The sequence below is a fragment of the Mirounga leonina genome, unplaced genomic scaffold (assembly GCF_011800145.1).
Source record: "Mirounga leonina isolate KUSES-001 unplaced genomic scaffold, KU_Mleo_1.0 Mir_151, whole genome shotgun sequence".
Taxonomy (NCBI): Eukaryota; Metazoa; Chordata; class Mammalia; order Carnivora; family Phocidae; genus Mirounga; species Mirounga leonina.
The window spans coordinates 10,086,469-10,097,656 of NW_023270377.1; the positions used below are offsets into that span (position 1 = coordinate 10,086,469).

Here is an 11,188-nt window from a genome sequence, read left to right on the forward strand (position 1 = left end):
TCAGTTGGCTGAGCCTCCAACTTGATTTCGGCTGAGGTCATGATCTCAGGGTCATGAAATCGAGCCCTGTATTGGGTTCTCCACTGAGCATGGAGCCTGCTTGAGGTTCTTTTTCTCCCTCTGCCCCTTCCCCCTCCGCTGCCACCCCCTCCCACTCCCACTCGAGCTCTCTCTCTCAAAAAAAAAATGTTACTAGGACACCTAAAATTACTTATATGGCTCATGTTATATATATATATATATATATATATATAGGACAGTTCTGATTTAGATCTTTAGCTCATTTTAACCCATCTCAGTCCAAAGCTTTTCACTCATTTTGCCAAGTGCCAAGGACATCTTAGATGGAATATATCATGGCGTCAACTGGGTTAAGGCCAGTGTTGGCTTAAGCCATGTCAGTATCTAGTGCTTAACAGACAATACTTCATCCTCAATGCACTTTCATCTATCAGAGGAAGGAGAGCCAATGTTTCTTGTTTGATTCATTATTTAATAACTTATTTATTCAAGAAAACTATTCAAGAAATAGATTTTGCATGGAGTTATACTGCTCTTAACTTTTTTTCCTTAATATTTTAAAATTGTAAAACTCACCTAGGTACACAGTTTAAAATTTTTATTATGCCAAAAGGTACAGTAACAATACTAAAAATTTCTGGGATTTGTCATAAGTAAGTAATTTTTAGTAATACTAAAAATTTATGAGACATGTCATAAGTAAGAGGCACTGTCATCTGACTTTTTGCCTATAACTTTGGATGCTAGAAACAATTGGACAATTCCTTTTAAAATTCTTAAAGAGAATAATTCTAGAGAAAATTTATATCTAGCTAAAATAGGTGTAAATTGTCAAGATTTAAAAACCAAAAACATCATCTGTTCTGCAAGGGCATAGAAATTTTTTCCCCCATTTCACAAGGAAGTTACTTGCTAATAATAGATGATAGACCAGGAAAAAGGAATAAATGCAATCCAAGCAACAGAAGCATCCAAGCGGGGTTATCAGGGTGGGGGATTCTGAAATGATGTGATGATGAACATTAGTGTTGAGATGACAGAGAGTAACAATCCAAACTGGAACTAAGGAGAAAAGGCTTTGGGACGGTGTTCCTCAGGAACAAAGAAGAAGTAATTAAAAAATACGTTAAAGATAATTTGTGGAACACTGAAAACAAAAAATATCTATGAATATAAGTTGGATATAAAGAGATAACCTATTTTAGGATTTGGAGTATTTATGTTTATAATAGTATAATGCTTATTATCATCTGAGGCATCAAAAATAATTTTATGATGCTTGTAGATTCTTTTTATTTGATGAACTTAATATGATTAATCTGTGCTCTTCACAGCTGGCATTCAATAATAATGAACCATAATTCAAAATTGTTTTGATGTCATTGTCTGCTAAATTTTTTAGAGCAATGAACTTTACTTTCAAAAAAAGTTATACAGCTTCACGATAAAGAATAAGGTATATGTGGATCACTACATCAAAAACTAATGAGGTATTGTATGGTGATTAACATAACATAATAAAATTAAATTTAAAAAAAAGAATAAGGCATACAGACCACTATAAAGTGAGCTTAAAAATTCCACCACCTTAAAATAAACATCATTCATGTTAAGTGAATATGATTCAATCTCTATGTGTGGAGATAGATGTCAGATGATAGCACAGGTAGACTTAGATGTATAGATAAAATGCTTTTATTTAAGGGTGCCTGGGTGGCTCAGTTGGTTAAGCTTCCTAAATCTCAGAGCCAGTAACAGTGCATCATGTCAAATTTTGCTTGTTTCCAATCTCTCTGAGTTTCCCTTCTGCTGTCTCTCTCTCACTCTAGCTAAATAAAGTTCTCTGCTTTTAAGGGCACATATGAATAGAGTGGACCATCTGGATAAGCCAGGGTGATCTCCCTATTAGGTCTGTAACATTAATTATGCCTGTAAAGTCTTGTTTACCAGGTAATATAGCATATCAGAAATTTCTGGAAATTAGCGAATGGACATTTTTGTGGGGCCAGTAATCTGCCTACCATAGACATGACCAAAAGTATGAGATGTTAATAGAGTCTGTGACAGTTCATGCAGCATTAAGACATTGAGAAGCACTGGAAGGAAGTTAACAGGTGCCCTGGGCACACACACTCAACATTAAATAAGTATGTTCCATTTTGCAACATTACTAAGTACATTCCATCTTGCAACAAAAGAAAGATGTTCTCGATCTCATTTTTTATTCCCAAAATGCTATTTATCTATGCTACTTTATATATCTAAAATCCATCACTGTTCACTTAATAATGGACATCACAACCAACTTACCTATAAAATGTAACTTCACTACTTCAATGGCTCTGTTATTTTGTTATTTGAGAGTCTTAACTTTTATTTATTTTTTTAGTTTTTTAAAGATTTTATTTATTTATTTGACAGACAGAGACAGCGAGAGAGGGAACACAAGCAGGGGGAGTGGGAGAAGGAGAAGCAGGCTTCCTGCTGAACAGGGAGCCTGTTGTGGGACTCGATCCCAGGACCCTGGGATCATGACCTGAGACGAAGGCAGACGTTTAATGACTGAGCCACCCAGGCACCCCGAGTCTTAACTCTTAAAGAGTAATTTTGAATTATTCAGTGTTTTATTCCTTAGATTACTATGTGGAAAAATTTAATTGGATAATAAATGATAAGCTTAACTCCCTACCACCCTCTCTGGCCTTTAAAATTGGTGACAAACAGCTTCAGAAGAATAGGTATTAATTCTTCTTTAAATATTTGGTAGAATTCCCCTGGGAAGCCATCTGGCCCTGGGCTCTTTTTTGTTGGGAGATTTTTGATTACTACTTTAATTTCCTTGCTTGTTATGGGCCTGTTCAGATTTTCTATTTCTTCCTGTTTCAGTTTTGGTAGTTTATAAGTTTCCAGAAATGCATCCATTTCTTCCAGATTCCCTAATTTTTTGGCATGTTGGCATATAGTTGCTTATAGTATGTTCTTATAACTGTTTGTATTTCTTTGGTGTTGGTTGTGATCTCTCCTTTTTAATTCACGATTTTATTTATTTGGGTCCTTTTTCTTTTCTTTTTAATAAGTCTGGCCAGGGGTTTATCAATCTTATTAATTCTTTCAAAGAATCAGAGCCTAGCTTTGTTGATCTGTTCTACTGTTCTTCTGGTTTCTATTTCATTGATTTCTGCTCTAATCTTTATTATTTCTCTTTTCCTGCTGGGTTTAGGCTTTATTTGCTGTTCTTTTTCCAGATCCTTTAGGAGTAACATTAGGTTGTGTATTTGAGACTTTTCTTGTTTCTTAGAAAGGCCTGTATTGCTATATACCTCCCTCTTAGGACCACCTTTGCTGCATCCCAAAGGTTCTGAACTGTTGTGTTTTCATTTTCATTTGCTTCCATGAATTTTTTAATTCTTCTTTAATTTCCTGGTTGACCCATTCATTCTTTTTGGATGCTCTTTAACTTCCATGTGTTTGTGTTCCTTCCAAATTTTCTCTTATGATTGAGTTCAGGTTTTAAAGCATTGCGGTCTGAGAACATGCAGAGAATAATCCCAATGTTTTGGTACTAGGTGAGACTTTATTTGTGACCCAGTATGTGATCTATTCTGGAGAATGTTCCGCATGCACTCGAGAAGCATGTGTACTTTGTTGTTTTAGGATGAAATGCTCTGAATATATCTGTGAAGTCCGTCTGGTGCAGTGTGCCATTCAAAGCCCTTGTTTCCTTGTTGATCTTCTGCTTAAATGATCTGTCCTTTGCTGTGAGTGGGGTGTTAAAATCCCCTATTATTATTGTATTATCATCAATGTATTTCTTTAATTTTGTTATTTATTGGTTTGTATAATTGGCTGCTCCCAAGTTAGGGGCATAAATATTTACAATTTGTTAGATCTTCTTGTTGGATTGACCCTTTAATTATGATAATTATCAGATGACTTCAATCATATGGGGAATTTAAGAAACAAAACAGAGGATCATAGGGGAAGGGAGGGAAAAATAAGATGAAATCAGAGAGGGAGACAAACCATAAGAGACTTTTAACTATAGGAAATAAACAGGGTTGCTGGAGGGGTGGTGGGTGGGAAGGATGGGGTAACTGGGTGATGGGCATTAAGAAGGGCATGTGATGTAATGAGCCCTGGGCGTTATATGCAACTGTTGAATAACTGAACTCTACCTCTGAAACTAATGATACACTATATGTTAATTAATTGAATTTAAATAAAATAAAATTTAAAAAAGAAAATAAATAAAATAAAATTGATGACAAAGATAGGCTTATAAGTAATGAGTTAATTGACAAAAACAAGGCAAAATCCTGGAGATAAGTAGCAGTGCTCTTCATCCAATACATAAGATGTGTTAGTATTTAATAGAGATTTTAACCACTGTGTTTGAAAGGTAACTAAAGGATGTGGCCAAAATCTAGTAACATGGTTTACTCAAAATGATATATCTACACAAGCAAATCCAAATAGGTGATTATATAGTTACTGCCCCACCTATACACCAAGACATCTCTTCCGATGTGGCCATAGTCAATGAAAATAAAATAGGGTGTAAAAATCACCTTACCTCTTCTGCATGTTGGCATCCCTACCTGGAAAGAGAAATGGCAGAATCCCTTCTCTTATGTACTTTATGCCAATGCTTGGCATGTCATTCACGTGTCTGTTTCCCCTCAATTAATTATCTGCCCTTCCCCTGCTCTTATCTGTCTCTTAAGGAAATATATTTCCCAGGCTTTTTTGCTCTCTGTTTTCTAGGTACATTTAGTCAATGAGAATCATCAGAGAGAGATATAAGGATGGGAGAAGACTCTCTTTGCTTTCTTTGGCATGTCCTTTGCAGCTTTGGATACTCTCTATCATCAGGTAAACTTTTGCCAGGTGGTCCTGGCCCCTGGTCCTGCCAGCATCATCTTTTTTTCTCCCTGTTTATCATACTTACAACGATGAAAAACTAAAGCCAAGGTGCTAAAATCTTCCTTATATTCAATTCATTCCATCTAGACAGAGGTTTAAACCAAAGTTAAAATTTGTCATTTGTGCCTGTTGTCACTCCAGAATTATCTAAACTATGCTACCTTTATTAATAAAGAAGAATCAGATACATCCTGCTGCTTAGAATATTTTTGATGCCTACTTTTAGATATTTAATGTGTGGCTTATGGGTTCTCAATAAGTATGGCATGAAAAGATATGAAAAGCCAGCATTCTTGACTTTTTAGTTTATTACCATTTCAAATGTTCATACTTGACCTGATGCATTCCAACAGAGCATAAATCTTTCATCTGCTTCTCTATAAATAACTAAACTGTCATTTAAAGTCACTTCTATTCACTCAGTTTAACACAGGGAAAAATCCAGGCAGCTGTTGATGAGCTTTTTTCAGAGTATCCTACAGAAAAAAAAAAGTGGCACTTGAGAAATCAGTGTGTTACCCTCTATTTGATCCCATGGTTTAGCCCTATCTATGAGAGACTAACAAAAGGCATGTTGAAAGTCAGCAAAATGTCAAACACCTTTCTTTTTAGCTTGCATTAATTTTTCCTCAATAAATTCTATTAGTCTAAATTTCTAGTTTGAAAATTATGGCTTGGATACATAGCACACCTTTATGAAAATTCACATCTATTTAAGAAGAGCATGTGGTATGGGATATGGTAAGGTCTCTTTAAAATTATTACTTATAGAGTTGCCTTTAGAGTTAAATATTTTCATATCACTTTGGATGTACTGAGCCTCAAGGTGTGTTTGAATTTACTGAGGATTGAGAGTAATGAGGTTACAGTGCCCAGTCTGGGAATGTGTGTATTCACTTCTTAAGAGAAACTCCAAAAATCACATTGAACTTGTAAGTTCTGAGGAGGACACACACACACACACACACACACATGCTTACAAAAATGGATGTTATTAGTTTCCTTTTGCTGTTGTAACAAATCACCATAGACTTAGTGGCTTAAAATAGCACAGATTTATTATATTGCCATTCTGGAAGTCAGAAGGTTCAATTGGACCCAGGCAAGGTGCTGGCAGGGCTGTGTATTTTCCTGGGTGCTTTAGGGGAGAGTAGTTCTTTCCCCTTTTCCAGCCTCTAGAACCTACCAGTATTCTTTGGCTCACAGCCTCCTTTCATCTTCAAAACCAGCAATGGCATCACTCGGACACCAGACATCGACTCTTCTGTCCCTCTCTTCCATCTTTCACGGACACTTGTGATTGCATTAGGCTCAAGGCTCGAGGGAAAATCTAGGATATTCTCTTTAATCTTAAAATCAGCTGATTGGCAACTTGAAGTCCACCTGTAACCTTAATTCCCCTTTGCCATGTATCATGACATATTCACAGGATCCATCTTCCTCCTACCTCAGTGGGCAACCATCAGCTATCCTAAAATTAGCAGTTCAGCATTTGTCGTATAGTTTTTAAAATTCTTGGTCAATTTCTTTATCAAGATATCATAATCTGATATTTTTAGGTTTAGAGATATATTTCAGGATCTATCTCCAGATAAGACTATTTTATAGACAAAAAAATATTTTTTTCAAGTGGTCATAGATATACTCTTTTATGTTACTAAGAAACTGTCTGAGAGTGATCAAAAATTATTATTATATAGATTTATCTCTAACATGCTATTGATTTCCTGGGTACGAATCATTTTAGGTAAGTTTAACTTATGAGGTTAAACTATATGATTTTCAGTCTTGAATGTTCCTATTTCTCTTTAAATATATCTAAATACCTGGTTTCTATTTTTAAATTAGCCCAACAATGTTTTCCTGCCTAAGTAATTTGAAGGAGGCAAATACTCTTTTGTGTTAATGATGTTGTTCTATAATGATTTTCTAAAGCCAAATGTAAAAGTAAATGAAAAATAAAAATTATTAGAAAAAAACACAAAAAACAAATCAGAACTGAATCATATTGTGCAGTAAAGGTTTGAAAAAGCTATTAAAATGCAATACCATAATAATATAGTAGAAACAACACCAAACATATCCCTATAACCATCAATGGAAACATGCTAAACTCACCTACTAAAAGACTTTCAAATTAGGGACACCTGCGTGGCTCAGTCTGTTAAACATCTGACCCTTGATTTCAGCTCAGGTCATGATGTTAGGGTTGTGAGATCGAGCCCCGCGTTGGACTCTGTGCTGGGTGTGGAGCCTACTTCTCTCTCTCCCTCTTCTCCTCCCCCCACCCCTTCTCTCCCTCTTTCTCTCTCTCTCAAAAAAAAAAAAAAAAAAAAGACTTTCAAATTACAGCAAAAGTCAAAATCTAATGAAAAACTGAATGCAAGAGACGCAACTACTATAAATCAATTCATGATGATGGAAAATAAAAAGATGAACAAAAGTACAGATCATAAAAGCCTGTGGTTATGGTTGTGGTATCTGACAAGGCAGAATTCAAGGAAAAAAATCATTAAACAAGGCAGGAAAGCCTTATGTAAAACAAGTAGTTTGAAATGAAGGCCAGAAGTCACAAATACCTGCATGTTGAACAACAGAGCCAGGGACCAAGGGAGAAGAATGGGATGTATTTCTAAATGGAGTATTCTCTCCTTTGTTGGGGTCTTCTCTCACTCTGTCTGCTTTGTCCTCTGTATTTGCTTTCTGAGATCCTGGTTGTGCCCTTGGGTGAGATAGGGGCCAGTTTAAGCTCCTTTTGGGCTCAGTTTCTGAACATGAATATCCCACAGTGACTCGACAAGATGCTTCCCCCATACAGTCTCCACTGTGTCAGCTCATGAACTAGATTCCCCAGACGTGTATAGACCTCAGAACAAGCAGAGACTGATAGAATATGATGGAAAACCTCAATTATATGTTTAGTTTGCTTTGATTTGTATTAAGTGCTGTGTCATTCCATTCACACTTTTTTTCTCTTTTTTTTATTATGTTATGTTAATCACCATTCATTACATCATTAGTTTTTGATGTAGTGTTCCATGATTCATTGTTTGCGTATAACACCCAGTGCTCCATGCAGAACGTGCCCTCTTTAATACCCAGCACCAGGCTAACCCATCCCCCCACCCCCCTCCCCTCTAGAACCCTCAGTTTGTTTCTCAGAGTCCATAGTCTCTCATGGTTCGTCTCCCCCCATTCACACTTTTCATACGGGCTGTGCTAATTTCAAAATATTAGCCACTATAACTGAAGTTTAGGAACATAAAATAATATTTTAAAAAACCTACATCTATCTTTCTGCTTTGTTGGACTCTGTCTTAGTTTCCATCTTTGATGTCTTCAATATACATCAACAAGGTATTTGCATAAAGATTGTAAATTGCTCCTTCATAGTCTATTGCAAGAATGGCCAGGTTCCTTTATTTCTCTAAATTAAAGAAAAAATTCCCTATTGGCCGAGGTTGATGAGAATGCTGCTGTCATATGTTCTTTGGGGATTCTCCACCCTCCTTCCATTAATCATACAAGAGGACTTATGGCCTATGTGTGTGTTGGTACAGAAAAGTGACACTGGACAAGATATGTGAACAGAAGTTGATTTTATTCCTATATTAACACCAGCAATAGGGACAAGAGCTCAGACCAGCTCTAGATACCCAGATCTATTAAAACAAAGAACAGGAGAATATTTAAGAGCTGGGGCAGAGGTGGGAGGGGGTCAGGGAGTGGTCTTAAACCACCTGTGTTTGCTAATTGGCTTTACCCAAGGGAAAAGTAAACTTCTCCCACTCACAAGACAGGAGGTAGATTTACAACTTGGAGCCAGGTTCCCACTGAATTAGGCTCCTATCCTCCCACAGAGAGTAGAACATAAGGACACTATGTTCCCAGATAATTACATTTCTTTCTGTCTTTTTTTTTTTTTTTTTTTTTTTTTAAAGAGAGAGAACACAAGCAGGGGAGGGGCAGAAGGAGAGAGAGAGAGAAACTTAAGCAAGTTCCACGCCCAGCATGGAGCCCAACACGGGGCTCAATCTCATGACCCTGAGATCATGACCCCAGGGGAAACCAAGAGTAGGATGCTTAACTGACTGAGGCACCCAGGTGCCCCCAGAGAATTACATTTCAAAGCGATGGCTCCTAGATCCTTGAGAATGACAGTCTGGGATTGTAAAATTGGCAAAAGGTTTTTAAATAATTTTTAAGTTAAAAGAAATGTACATCTCAAAGGGATACAGAAATTAACAATCACAATTTCTCTAAGGTAAATGCTGTAAGAAAAGAGAGGGAGGGACCTCTGTGCTTAGGCCCCCTGGCTTCTGTAAGGGCTGAGACCTGGTGGAGGTGGGGGCCTATGGAGCCCTGCAGTGCTCAGGTCCCATGCCAGATCCTACCAGACATCAGAGCAGCCCAGGACTCTGTGGCTTCTCTGCCCTTCTTGTAAGAGAGGAGGGATTTCTTCCTTCCTTTATTGGCTGACAGGTATGCAGTAGCAAAAAGAAGAGATCCCTAAATAATTTCTCAGAGGTTCCTGTGTTATAGAACATAGCATATACACAAATACTGAACAGATGACTTGCAGATGGGCACTAAGAGATCCTGGAAGATCTCAGGCTGCAAATCTCTTCACCTTACTCATTACTGCTTGATCCCTTCATGTTGCCAACATGAGTATGAAAGCTTGGAAGACAAGTGCTTATACTTAGAGGCTTCCAAGAGTCTGCCAAAATCTCTGTGAAGTTCCTGAGGAGGAGCAGGAATTCTTTACTTGTCCTGGCTTATGAAGGGGGGGAGAACACGTCGTCCCAAAATATGGCTCTTTGGCATGTCAAAAAGAAAACCACAGGCCCAAAACAGAGTCCCTCATGCTAGGCCTTTCAAACTAGGGCTTAATACCTAATCTAATTGCAGATTCAATCTCCGCCAGAAATGTACTTGTCTAGTCAGCACCAGACAGGTTATCTGTCCTGTGGGCCCTATTCATTCCCCTCTCCCCAAGGGAAGATGAGATAACCCACCTAATGAGAACCCCTGCTCTTTTCCTAAGGGAGAGTAACCTTTCCTGGAACAATCCTTCCTTTTCTTTTGCTGGTAACTTCCTTGCCCCACTCTCTTTCCTATAAAACCTTTCCATTTTGTATAACTCAGATTCCTTTGTACTCTCTTGATGGGATTCTGCCCAGTTCATGGATTGCTTAATAAAACCAGTTAGATCTTCACGTTGGTTGGATATTTATTCTTTCAGAGGCATAAGAATTATTTGGGGTTATTTTTATTTTTTTTAAAGATTTATTTATTTGTTTGAGAGAGAGAGAGAGAGTGCTCACAGGAGCGGGGGGAGGGGCAGTGGGGGAGGGAGAGAGAGAATCTCCAACAGACTCCCTGCTGAGTGCAGAACCTGATGCAGGGCTCAATCCTAGGACTCTGAGATCATGACTTGAGCTGAAACCAAGAGTCCAATGCTTAACTGACTGAGCTGCCCAGGCGCCCCTAGGCTGATTATTTTTAAGAAACAGTAGACACAGGGAAAGCTCTGAAAACCTAATGAAGTTACCCTTTTGTAAGACACATTTACATTTAGGAGGGAAATCTCCATTTGTTTTTTTTTGTTTTTTTTTTTTAATTTTTTTTAAAGATTTTATTTATTTATTTGAGAGAGAGAGAATGAGAGACAGAGAGCATGAGAGGGAGGAGGGTCAGAGGGAGAAGCAGACTCCCCGCTGAGCAGGGAGCCCGATGCAGGACTCGATCCAGGGACTCCAGGATCATGACCTGAGCTGAAGGCAGTCATTTAACCAACTGAGCCACCCAGGCGCCCCGGAAATCTCCATTTGTAAGGGTGTCTCCCTTGATGTCCAGGAAGAGGAGGATGATTATCTCTCTAGAAACTGTTATCAATGGGGAAGGCAGAGACTTAAATCTACAAAACCTTATATTTATTTACTGTGCTTTTCCTGAAGATCTCCCATACCTGATTTCCCTAACCCCAACATGTTGTTATTAGCTGAAGATGATATTTAAAGTGGTGATTTGGGTCATCTCAGGGAGTCATTTAGTTTCCTAAATATCGCCCATGCATACAGGAGGTATGCATGTTATTAAATGTCTGTTTGTTTTTCTCTGGTTGATCTGTCTTTTATTACAAGGGTGTCTCAGCCAAGGGCTGGAAGAGTGGAGGGAAAATTACTTTTCCTCCCCCACCCGGCTCCATGCTATTCAGCACCTCCATTATCCTCTCCAAGGC

General features: G+C 37.9%; 1 long non-coding RNA gene across 1 annotated transcript in view; it reads right to left on the reverse strand.

Moving 5' to 3' along the window:
• LOC118011970 overlaps positions 1-7,966 on the reverse strand; it is a 44,755-nt gene extending 36,789 nt beyond the window's left edge. The window contains exon 1 of the long non-coding RNA XR_004679578.1: positions 7,524-7,966. This is a non-coding gene — a long non-coding RNA (uncharacterized LOC118011970). The remainder of the gene's footprint in view (positions 1-7,523) is intronic.
• Between the last annotated feature and the right edge of the window lie 3,222 nt (positions 7,967-11,188).